The sequence below is a fragment of the Arachis ipaensis genome, chromosome B04 (genome assembly GCF_000816755.2).
Source record: "Arachis ipaensis cultivar K30076 chromosome B04, Araip1.1, whole genome shotgun sequence".
In the NCBI taxonomy this organism is placed as follows: domain Eukaryota; kingdom Viridiplantae; phylum Streptophyta; class Magnoliopsida; order Fabales; family Fabaceae; genus Arachis; species Arachis ipaensis.
In genome coordinates, this window is record NC_029788.2 from 3,947,798 (window position 1) to 3,961,068 (window position 13,271).

The following is a 13,271-nucleotide window of genomic DNA, read 5'->3' on the forward strand; positions in this document are numbered from 1 at the left end:
TTGAGAGCTTACCCCGATACTCTGTATGGGCTAGGGGACACCCCAATAAAGCCACTGAGATTCATACCCCTCCACACGACTTTCAGAAAAGGGTGAAATCCAAAACTTTGAGCATCGACTTCATAGTCGTCGATGTGGGGTCAGCCTATAACGCTCTAATAGGCAGGACCACCCTAAATCGGCTCGGAGCAGTGGTGTCCACTCCCCACCTATGCATGAAATTCCCAATACCAGAGGGGATAGCAACCATCAGAGGAGATCAGAAGCTGGCAAGGAAGTGCTACAACGAAAGCCTGAACCTGAGAGGAAAGGGCAAGGAAGTTCACACCATAGAGCTTGGTGGGGTCAAAGCTAAAGAAGAGTTGCGGCCGCAACCAGGGGGAAAATTGAAGAGGTACAGGTTGGAAAAGAGGAAGGAAAAATACCAACATAGGAGCCAGCCTAAGGGAAGACCTGAAACAGAGGCTGATAAAGCTCCTACAAGACAATTCCGACCTCTTCGCCTGGAAGGCTTCCGACATGCCAGAGATAGATCTCGAACTCATGTCACACAAGCTTTCAGTATACCCCAGATCACGACCTGTTCAGCAACAAAGACGGAAGCTCGGGCCAGAACGGCCTCAAGTGGTGGAAGAGCAAGTACAAACCCTCTTAGAAGCCGGCTTCATTAAAGATGTCAAGTATCCGGCATGGCTGCTGAACGTGTTGCTGGTCAAAAATCAAAACGACAAGTGGAGGATGTGTGTCGATTACACTGACCTGAACAAGGCGTGTCCCAAAGACCCATATCCACTTCCAAACATTGATACCTTAGTAGACTCCAGCTCGGGGTATCAATACTTGTCGTTCATGGACGCATACTCGGGATACAACCAAATCCCGATGTACAAGCCGGATCAAGAAAAAACATCCTTCATCACGCCTAGAGCAAACTATTGCTACGTGGTCATGCCTTTTGGGTTAAAAAATGCTGGAGCCACGTATCAAAGGCTGATGAATAAGGTGTTTGCTCCTCACCTTGGAAATTTAATGGAAGTCTATGTGGACGACATGCTAGTAAAAACCAAGGATAAGACCAACCTCTTGACAGATCTCTCGCAAGTCTTCAACACCATAAGGTTGCATGGGATGAGGTTGAATCCCGCAAAGTGCACCTTTTCGGTAGAGGCTGGAAAATTTCTGGGATTTATGCTGACATAAAGGAGGATTAAAGCAAACTCCGACAAGTGCAAGACAGTCCTAGAAATGAAAAGCCCGACTTGTCTAAAGGAGGTCCAGCAGTTGAACGGCCGACTTGCAGCTCTCTCCAGGTTCCTGGCAGGATCAGCACTAAGATCCCTACCACTCTTGTCTCTACTAAGGAAAGGATGCTAGTTCGAATGGACTCCTGAGTGCGAAGGAGCATTTCATGAGTTCAAAAGGTTTTTAAGCCAACCTCCCATTCTGACCCGACCTAGAGTCGGGGAAGAGCTCGTCCTGTATTTGTCTGTAACAGATAAAGCTGTAGCATCAGCTCTAATACGGGAAGATGAGGTCGGGCAGCATCCTGTATACTTCACTAGTAAAGTTTTACAAGGCCCTGAACTAAGGTATCAAAAACTGGAGAAGTTTGTGTATTCCTTAGTAGTAGCCTCACAAAGGCTACGACCTTATTTTTAAGCCCGCACAATAAGGGTACGAACGAACCAACCCATAAAGCAAATCCTTCAGAAGACGAATATTGCGGATAGAATGGTTCAATGGGCAATAGAGCTTTCCAAGTTCGATCTGAAGTATGAAACTCGGGCGGCAATCAAAGCCCAATGCCTCACCGACTTCGTGGCGGAATACGCAGGAGACCAAGAGGAAGCCTCCACTACGTGGGAACTGTATGTGGATGGATCCTCGAACAAAGTCGGAAGCGGTGCTGACATAATACTAGTCAACAAAGAGGGAACCCAAATAGAAGTCTCCCTCAAATTTGAATTCCCAGCCTCCAACAATCAGGCAGAATATGAAGCCTTGATTGTAGGATTGAAGTTGGCAGAAGAAGTCGGCACAACCAAAGTAGTTGTGTTCAGCGACTCTCAGGTGGTGACCTCCCAAATAAATGGAGAATACCAGGCCAAAGACCCCAACATGAAGAGGTACCTAGACAAAACCTTGGAGCATCTTAGGCGTTTTACAGAGACCGAAGTCAAACACATAACTCGGGATCTTAATAGCAGAGCAGACGCCTTCTCCATGCTAGCTAGTACCAAGCCAGAGGGAACAATAGAAGTCTGATACAAGAAACTCTCCAGGAGCCCTCTGTCTCAAAAAAAGAGGTCAAATAAGACGTCCTTGAAGTTTTCGGATTGGATCTCGGATGGATGAACCCACTAATCGAATATATAAAATTCGACATCCTACCCAAAGAGGAAAAAGAGGCCAAGAAAATTCGAAGGGAAGCACAGAATTAAACCTTGGTAAAAAATATTCTCTATAAAAGAGGAATATCCATACCACTACTGAAGTGCGTCTCGACCTCAAGGACGGTTGAAGTACTAGAAGAGGTCCACAATGGTATCTGCGAAAACCACCTCGGGGCAAGATCATTAGCCAGGAAAGTCATCCGAGCTGGGTTCTACTAGCCGACCATACAGAAAGATGTCACCGAGTTCGTAAAAAGATGTCAGCCATGCCAAATGCATGCGAACTTCCACGTCGCTCCCCCTGAGAAGCTCATTAGCATAACTTCTCCAATCTCCAGGCCCTTCGCCAAATGGGGATTGGACCTACTAGAACCTTTTTCCCAGGCACCTGGACAAGTGAAATATCTAATAGTGGGAGTAGACTACTTCACGAAATGGATAGAAGCAGAACCATTAGCCACCATCACAGCCCAGAGAAGTCGGAAGTTCCTCTACAAGAACATTATCACAAGGTATGGGTTCCCCACTCTATCACCACGGATAATGGGACTCAGTTCATCGATTCCATCTTTAGAAACCTGGCAGCCAGCCTGAAGATCAAGCACCAGTTCACCTCGGTAGAGCACCCACAAGCAAATGAGCAAGCCGAGGCGGCTAACAAGGTCATACTGGCTGGACTGAAGAAAATGTTACAAGAAGCTAAGGGAGCATGGGCTGAAGAACTCCCTCAAATACTATAGGCTTATCGGACTACACCTCAGTCTGCCACAGGAGAAACACCCTTCCGACTTGCTTATGGCATAGAAGCCATGATACCAGTTGAGATCAATGAGCAAAGTCCAATGGTGAGCTTTTACGACAAGATTGGCAACATATAGGGGCACAAAGAAGAACTTGAGCTACTCCCTGAAGTCCAAGAACAAGCCCAGTTAAGAGAAGCAGCACTAAAGCAAAGAATGACAAACAAATACAACAAGAAAATCATTCGAAGAAGCTTCGCTCCAGACGACCTGATCCTAATCAGAAACGACATTGGAGTTAACAAATCTGGAGATGGAAAGCTTGCTGCCAACTGGAAATGGCCATATAAAATTACGAGGTCCTAAGAAAAGGCTACTACAAGGTGACCGACTTGAACGGCACCGAACTACAGTTAAAAGCGAACTCCACTCCCTGATGTACTCTTTTTCCCGACTTCATGGTTTTTTTCAAATAAAAAAGAAAAGGGTTTTCCTGAAGGGGGTTTTAACGAGGCATCAAAGTGGAGACTAAGGGGCAACAATCCTTAAACCCCTTAGTAGCAAAAGGTACTTATGCAAATAAATAAAAGATCTTTCTTCATTTCATATCTCTTTGTAAATTCCATTAAGTTATTTATTTCTACAAAACGCGCCGACTTAAGCTCGACAAAACGTGAAAATCCCATGACCGACCTAAGTGGTCGTCAGGATAAAACGACGAGGTACAAGTTGGGGTAAAGAGGTTATAAAAGCTGATCATGTAACTCGGAAAGATAACGACTAACAAGTCGTAAAACCGAGAAAAATGGAATGCATCGCGAAAATAGCCTAAGTTACTGGCAATTCAAATAAGAAAATTTGAGTTCACAAGGAATACAAAAAGAGATAAAAGAAAGCCATGAAAAGGGCAAGCTGTCTCAAGTCTTTTCAAAATCTAAGATAACTTAGGCAAAAACACAACCTACCCAAAGATAAGAGGCTTTCAGCAAAAAGATCAAAAAAGGTTTTTTTTTTCGAAAAAAACCTAAAAACAAGAGCAAAAAGCATGCACCAATTAAACTTAACCCCTTGTCCAAAAAAGGGAAAAGAACTTTTGTTTACGGCCATAAAGAAGCCAAGAAATGTCAGAGACAAACCACCATCAACAAACAAAATATAAAATTGTTTAAAAACAATGGGCCCACGGGCCGAGCCCCAAAATAGCCAAAAAACAATTAAACGGTAGAAGGGTTGGAATCACCAGCAGGAAGGGAGCTCGGGTCAACAGCAGGAGAGGTCGGACCAACAGCAAGAAAAGTCGGATCAACAGCAGGAGAAGTCGGATCGGCAGCAGAAGAGGACGGAGCAATCTCTTCAGGACCTTGAGAAGGAACCCCTGAAGAGCTCGGCTCCTTCCGAGGAGGAGATTCCACTAGCCTCTGCCCCCGAGTCTTCAAGTCGGAATCTGTCTCAAGTCGGGGAGGAGAAACGATCGCCTCATCAACAACTATCTTATCAGGATCAAGAGGAGAAAGGTCCAAATCAGGAGCAATAACTCCGACCTGCACCTTAAAGATCCCCCACGCCTCTTCCGAGCTCTCCGCTACGGAGTCCTCCAGATCCTGATAAGCCTCCCGACCTTTCTTCAGCTCCTTCTTCAGATCCAGGTTCTCCCCGAAGAGCCTGATATAATTCTGCTCCGCCTTCTCCTTAAGGCCCTCTGCCATAACACATTGGCCCATCAACCTCTTCTTCCTCTCCTGAAGATGGGCCCTCTCCTCTTTCAGCTCCTCCACCTCCTCCTTGAGCCTCTTCTCCTCTTCTTGATAAAGGAAAATCCTCCCATCCAACTCCTCAACCTTTTGGGTAGAACCCAAAGAGTTGAGGGGTGTCTTTTCCAAAATATCAAGGAGTCTGGTGCATACCCCAGCTACCCTGACACTCCCCTGAACCATGGTGTTGAGATGGTTTCGAACGGAAGCATCATCCATACCAATTGTGGTATGAGGAAAGATGTGATTCCGAACAAATTTGGGACCATCAAAACTAGGCTCCCCAGAAGAAGAGCTAGACCTCGAAGTCTTACGCTTCTTCTTCTCGGGCTCAGAAGCAGGTCAGGCAGGGGAAGAGGGAGGAGGGAGATAAGAGGCAGAAGATACCACAACAGGGCGAGAAGAGGTTCCCAAGTCACGAGGAGGAGGAGGAGGAGGAGGAGGAGGGAGAACGCCAGTAGCCCTGGCAGCATCAACTCGGGCTCGAGACCTCCTTTTAGCCTCCTGAACCCTCTGATAAGAATCACTGGATCCCTTCTTCACCATTTCTGAAAATGATCAAAAACAAAGAGTTAGTCAACGAATCAGAAAAGACAACTCGGTAGATTTAAAAGTCGGAAGCAACAAAATCAAGTCGGGAATTATCGATAGTCAACAACAAATCTACCTATCTGGGTCCGAACAAAGCCCGGAGACCCCTGAAGGAACTTCTTTGTGTCCAGATTAGGGGCCCTTCTCCAAACTTCTCGGAAGAACCCCACAACAACCTTCTCAGCCTCATCTAAATCATTCAGGCCATACTTCTCCACAGGATAGGCCTCTAACCAGTAAAGGAGAAAGCGGGGAGAAGAATTTCGGTCCAGAAAAAAGGGGTGATGACCCTCCACGGCTTGAATTTTGAAGAAAAAGTTCTTAAAATCATGAAAAGATTAATCAAAAATGGAGAAAACTTTCCGACCTTGAATGGCCCGGAAAGAAATCCAATGTTGCTTATTATTTTGCCCACTAAAGGGCTTGGTCCTATGAAAAAGATAGAAAAAGATCTTTAAAGAGATCAGAAAATCCAGTTCTCGACTAACAAGCTGATAAATTTTCAGAAAACCCCAAGAATTGGGATGGAGTTGATTAGGAGCAACTCGGCAGTGGTTCAGATCCTCAATCTCAAAATTGGAAAAAGGTAGAAAAACTCCCAGACGATAAAGAGACTCTCGTACATAAAAAAGAAATTAGGGTCAGCCTCAGCAGCCTTCCCAAAATAGACCCGGTCTTCAGGACCCAGAGCAACCAACTCGTACTTAGGCTCATCAGCCTCATCACTACAGATCCTATGGTGGGTGCGGAGGTCGGTGATGTAATCTGTATCCACTAAGGGCTCTTCCCCTAGGACAGTAACGTCTACCCACTCAAAAATCAAAGAAGACATCTTTTCTCTAAAAAGTGGTGGAAAAAGGCGACGAAGAGCTACAGAGAAAAATGAAAAGAAAGAATCAAGCAGGGTCCCTAAAAGGCGAAGGTGGCCCCTCAAAAGAACAGAACCATCAAAGCCACCAGCAGACTCACTACGAACTCCTCTAAAAATAACAAAATAGAGCATTCAATAATAGAAGAAGAGAAGGAAAATAATTGACCTTTGCTTGCAGAGATAACCAGGCACGGCAGCAACTAAAGTACTCAAAGAAGGATGAAGTTTTCTTTCGAACAGAGAGCAAGCAAAAAGTTTTCAGAAAGGAAACGAAGAAAGAGAGGGAAAAAGTATTTGTAAACACCCTAGGGAGAAAAAAGTAAAAACGACGCGATCATTAAAGAAACGCGCCGTTACCAATGTAACTGCTCCCCACACATAATTACGCAACCTCTAACGAACGCGACTATTGAGAAATTCGAATCACGTCGGTTTTGAAAAATCACGTCGGTTCCTCACCACGTCGGCTACAAGCCCGAGTTCAAATACTCGAATCTAACTCATTAACAAAAGAGATCGGACTCGAGTAGGGGTACTGTTCATACCCTGGCTCAAACACCAAAAGGCCGAGGTCCCAATAGAATAAAAATGGGCCCAATCCATAGATTGGTCTCCACTCGTAACCGACCTCCTACAAGTGTAGGAGGTCGGATTCAACACAGACCCCCCCAAAGAAGTCGGGAACGAAGATTAGTTGGCAGATAACACTTATTCAAATAAGTAACTGTCCCTAAAATCTCTCAACCCACTTCGAGGAGCAATATCTCAACTTTCCTAAGATAAAGGGACAGTTATTCCCCTTAAAAGGCGAACTACTCCAACGGTGGTTATTGCTTCACCACTATAAATACACTGATACCCCTCAGGTATCAAAAAAGTTCCAATACTCTCTAAACCTGCTTAGGCCCCTACTGACTTAAGCATTGGAGTGTCTTTGCAGGTACCACCCCCATTCTTTCATACACGGAAGTCGAACGGAGGCTCCCTGACACTAAGCAAGTCGAAGACTTCACTCTTTAGACGATTGGGCCAACCTAGCGAGTCCAGCCCACTAATCTCCGGTTACCCAACGTAACAAAAATCATGAACAGAAATCAAACAACAATAATAAATAAAAAATAGAACGGCATGAATAGAAGCATAACCCCTAAATTGAAATCAGAATCATAAAAACAAATACCAAATTTGATTAGAAACATAAACCCATAAATTGAAATCATGATCAGAAATCAAACAGCAATAGCAAATAAAAAATAGAACATCATGAAAAGAGACATAAACCCAAAAATTGAAATCAGAATCATAAAAACAAATATCAAAATTTTTTAACCCTAACCCATAAATTTTAAACAACCAAGTAAACTGAACAAAATCACTAATTGAATGAAATAAGAAGAACAAAAAAAAAACAATTAAATGACTTCATCGAAACAAATTCATGCAGCAGAACATAAAGAGATAAAAAAAAAATGAGCTAAATGAAACAAGTTCATACCTGAGGCTGTGACTCCATTGAAACTCTTGAAGTGTAGCAATGAATGGGGAGACAGCACTGAAGACGACAGAAAGACGCGGTGCACGATGAAGACAGAAAGAACGACGACACTCTGAAGCTCAAAAGGGAATTGACAAATAAATTGGCAGTATACGTGGGTTCTGTGAAAAGGGAAGAGAAAGAGAGGTTGATGGCAGCGGGTAGGAATTGTTGTTGATGGCAGTGAGTTCTGTAAAAAGGAAAGAGAAAGAGAGTAGAGAGTGTGTTAGTGGGTTTAGTCACTGAATGAAGGTAACAAACTTAGGGTTACCCAAATGAATTTTAAAAATATTTGTGGTAAAGGTAAAAATTTAATAATTATTATTAAACCCCATTTGGGTTATATTTATAAATTATTTATTGTGCTTATCACAAAAGCTCAAAAACTTGAGCTTACTAAAGACAGACCCTATTTAAAATACCAAAATCATTGCGAATGTAAAAGAAACTTTCTTTGCTTAAAGATTTTGTAAAAATGTCAGTGAGTGGCTTGCTAGTTTTAACAAATTTGACAATTACATCCCTCTTTTGAATACAATACAGTCTCTTATAAAATGATATCTAATCTTAATGTACTTGGTTCTTAAGTATAAAATTGGATTCTTGGTTAAATTAATAGCACTTATATTATCACATCAAATAGGAATGTGATCAAACTTAAGTCCATAGTCGATTATGTCACGATCCAAAATGAACCATGACTAATATTAAAAAAAAAATTGTCTCTTAATAAGCCTAACAAATTTGAAATTAGTTAAATAAGAAAGTTACAAATGTTTTTAATAAATTTACAAGCATTAGAATGAATAGTTATGAATAGTTACACATTATTTTTAACAAAAACATAAAATAGACTAATATAGTTGGATCCAAGGTGCTTCACTGTTACTTTGTTTGACAGGCATCAGTCCAAATAAGGTATGATTCTGTCGTGCAAAGGCATGTTCTGTTGCTTCCAGACATTATAAATACACCTACTTGGCTTGTAGCATATGAGAGAAATAACCAAACCAAATGAAATTCCGTCACTAACAAATTTAACACATAGATTATAAACGGAAACAAACATTACAAGTGTCCTGTCTATCCAAACTTAACTAACATTTGAGATATACTTCAAAATTACATATTTTTCAAACTAATTTTACTATGTTGGGGAAACAAAATTACTCAACTTTTACATATCAGTTTGAAACGTATTTAAATGTATCACACAACAAGTAATAAAGGTCCAACTTTTAAATTCATAAGTCCTACGATAGTAAAACTTAAATATAAGACTCAAATCTTTAATTTAAAATAATCAATTACTAAATTTATGATTTTAAAAATTAAATTTTAAATTTAAAAAACTAAACTACAAAACTTAAAATTTTAAAATTTAAGGATGTAAAATAGCAACCATTAGGTTCTTTTTACCAAATTTAATTTTTAAATTCTAAACACTAAACAACTAAAACTATAATATTCGAAGTTAAACTTACATATTTAAAAGCTATAATTTTAAATCTTAGTTTTTATATAGGTTTAATTACTCAGCAGGTCCCTATAGTTTTACCGAATTTTCAATTAGGTCCCTATACTTTTTTTCTTTTCAATTGGATCCCTATATATATATATTTTTTTTTCAATTTAGTCATTGTTAACGTTAAACGACAAAAAATTGTTAGTAAATTGTGAAATTACTTGTATACCCTTAGAGACTTAATTAAAAAGAAAAAAAAGTACAGGGACCTAATTAAAAATTCGATAAAACTATAAATATTCAATTAAAGATATTCCTATAATCCTTATTCAATGATTTTACAACATACAACATAAAAGATATTCCTATAATCCTTTTTATTTTGTCACTATCATTCTTTTGCTTGTGTACCCTTAATCAATCCAGGTACAAATATGAGTTTCTTAAAACATTTTTCTCTAGTAATATATTTTGGTTCAAATGATACATGAGCTGATGAGCATTCTTAAAACAATTGGCCCAAATTCTTATGGTTCAATTGCTCGGTTTAGTTGCTGCATCTTGAATTCGACACAAGTTTCCGATCAATGCTCATAGATTATCTTCAAGATAATTGTTTGAATTGTCAACTAAAGAGTAATCATGGATTAAACCATACACACATTTTGTTAAAAAAAAAAAACACTACATTATACATGTTGGGCAAAGAGCAATAATGAAATACTTCTCATAATGAATGAAATTATTTCTATACCAATCATTTCCATTATTTTGTTGAATGGAACAAGAAGAAATACAGATTTGGACAAAGTTATGTTCCCACCATAGGAACATAATGTAAAAGTAAATGGACTAAATGAAAGTAAATTTAGAAGTAAGAAAAAGTATCATCAGAGGGGGATGATCCTAGAAATAAAATCTATGATTCTCCAAATATGCAACCCAAGTAAAAGTCAAGTTTGTAGTTGTGGCTGTTTTGTTAATAGCTAGGTATACATGTGGCTGCTACAACAATGAGTTATCAAGAAGAAAACTTGCTGCTTCACATTTTGCAGTGTAGTTGTGCTTTGAAGAACAGTACTTCCGATGCACCCCTATAAGTTTCCCTGACCCAGTCTTCTGATGGAAACCAACCATTAAACTCATAAGTAAGTATCAATTAACAAGTTCGTAATTTTAACCATATCAATGATCATCATCATAATAAGAGAAATGAGAGTTTTTAACTATGAATGTTATCAAGCATGTTGCTACCTTTCTGTCTGCTTGTGCTGCCTTTAAGAACCTTCTAATGAAAACATATGCTGTTGGAACAGACATGTTAAAGTGCAATGTGTTCAGCATCAACTTCTCCTGAAAGGGTTTATTAGACAAAAATAAACAAATAAATATCAGTTTATTTTCTTTATAAATGCATGCATATATGTTAAGATAGTAGTACTAAACAAGGAAAACATATATTATCATATCCAGAACTTCATTCCTTGTATATGCCTTGTCTGATATAAGGATCAAGAACTCCAATTCCTTTGGCTCAAATACTCTTTGAAAGATACGAGTGCAATACAATACATCCTTAATTTTGAAGAATCCATGGATCATAGCCATCAACAAAATTTAGAATATAATTTGAGAAACAAACAGAAGTTGCAAACAATTAAGCAAAACTGAAATTGAACTACAAATTCACACAACTTAAGAATTCACAGCTTAAGAGACAGGAACTAAAAACAACTAAAAAAAACTGGAATCATCATATCTAGAATATCATTAACTATGTTGATGAATTAACTGACTACACAAAAGATAAGAAAATATAACAAACACCACAAGTAAAGAGCAATCACATTGCTCATTGCTACAAAGGTTTTGCCTCTTTCCTACTCCACAAAACCAGCAAACATGGTTAAGAAAAACTAATTGAAGCTTGCATAGCAGACCCAATAAAGGGATCAATGAGTAATCCACTAATCCTAGCTCAAATTTGGGGCGCAAAGCATCACATAACATTATATGAAATCAGATATTAAGGCATGAAGTAACAAAAAAGATTTATCATGATGAGAAGCTTCACGTCTTCAATGGTTAGTGTTACTTCAAGATTTGTCATAAACTTGCCACCATGATGTATGTTTATGGTGAAATCTGAGTCCCCCATCACTACAGGTATTAAAAACAGAAACATAATCCATTTAAAAAACATCAAAACAGCCACAACAATCAACATTCAAGAATAAACACAATTTATCATTAGCAAAATTAATTTATATTTCAATTCCCTCTTTAACAAAATCCATGCATAGAGATATCCATATTGTAAACCCTAAATCAACCATTATCAAAACAATCCAAAAATCAATCCCAGAAATAGATATTCAACCAATGTCATTTTTATAAAAAAATAAAATAAAATTAGCATACACATCAACTTTTAAAACTAACAAAAGAAGCTTTTTTTCCTGACCTGTTTTCAGAGAGAACGTTCGAGTGCAGGGAGATGGAGCAGACGCACAATGCGGGGACGGGAGACCAGGCGCTACGAGACTCCGATCGATACGGCGCAGCGACGGTGATGGGCTTCACCGCAACGGACGGCGACGGGGAACGCGCTGACCACCTCCGAACGGAACAGAGTAGAACAGACCGGTTCACAGGGAAGGTGGCGACGAACGGTAAACCACCAAGCGTTCCTTGCAGAAGCCCCCGGCGACGGATGTTGACGACGGCCCGAAAGAGGGGAAGCAAAGGACGACTTAATCGCGTTCTCCACATAGAACGTTAGGGTTTCTTTTTTTACTTGTGATAAATTGCAAGGGGTGATTTGGGTATTTTGAAATAATGCATGTCTCTCCAGCTAGCCACTCCAACCAAATTTAAAGAATATTCGTTTTTTATTAAGAATATTCTGTTAACTTTAACGTTATACACACGGCAGGGACTTAATTGAAAAAAAAATTTCACGTATAGGGACCCAATTAAAAAGAAAAAAAGTATAGGGACCTAATTGAAAATTCGGTGAAACTATAGGGACCTGCAGAGTAATTAAACCTTTTATATACAAACCCTATATTTGATCCTACTTTTAAATTTTACATCTTAACTTTAAAATCCTAAACTATCCAATCTTAAATTATGTGTTCTAACTATTGCACCCGAATACTATATTAGTATAGTTTATATTATATGAAATTCAATAACTAAAAGAAAACAAACTTACTTATTCGTTGATGCTGTTGGCAACGTGCACAACGCCGTTGAGCCGATAAAGATTGCATCCGTCCGCCATAGTCCCGACCCCAACAAAATTCGAATGGCCAATTCCTCATCACACTTTCCTCTCTCCCTCTCTCTAGAACGCCTCTTTCTCTCTCTAAAAAGATGGAAATGGCTCAAATTGAATAATCTACGACTCCCTTCTCGCGTATTTATAATAAAGCATAAATCGCTGGACCCCTGTCGCAGTTTATACACATTTCACATCAATATAAAAATCGCGAGACATCTGTCGTAATTTCTAGCTATTTCAGTTGTCAATGTAAATCACTAGTCGGATGTAGTGATTTACGCTCATTTAAAATCCGTGGACCTCTCTTGCGATTTACATAAAATAGTAAAAAATTATATTTACGTATACAATTTATAAAAATTGTATTTGAATAAATTTGAGACTAAAATAATTTATTTTAGTCATTTATCCTAATAAAATAAAAATTAAATTGAGTCCAATTATAATATTGTCACGTCTTCTAACTATTGAAAATTTTTAGTGAAATAAAAAATAATCACATCAACACTTTGTGAACTGAATTAGCACCAAAAATACACTAAGAACCTACTATAGGGTCCAAAACTAAATATAAAGGACTATTATAAAAAGAAAAAGTCTAGGGGTCAGCAATTTTATTAAATTCTAGTCAGCATATAAT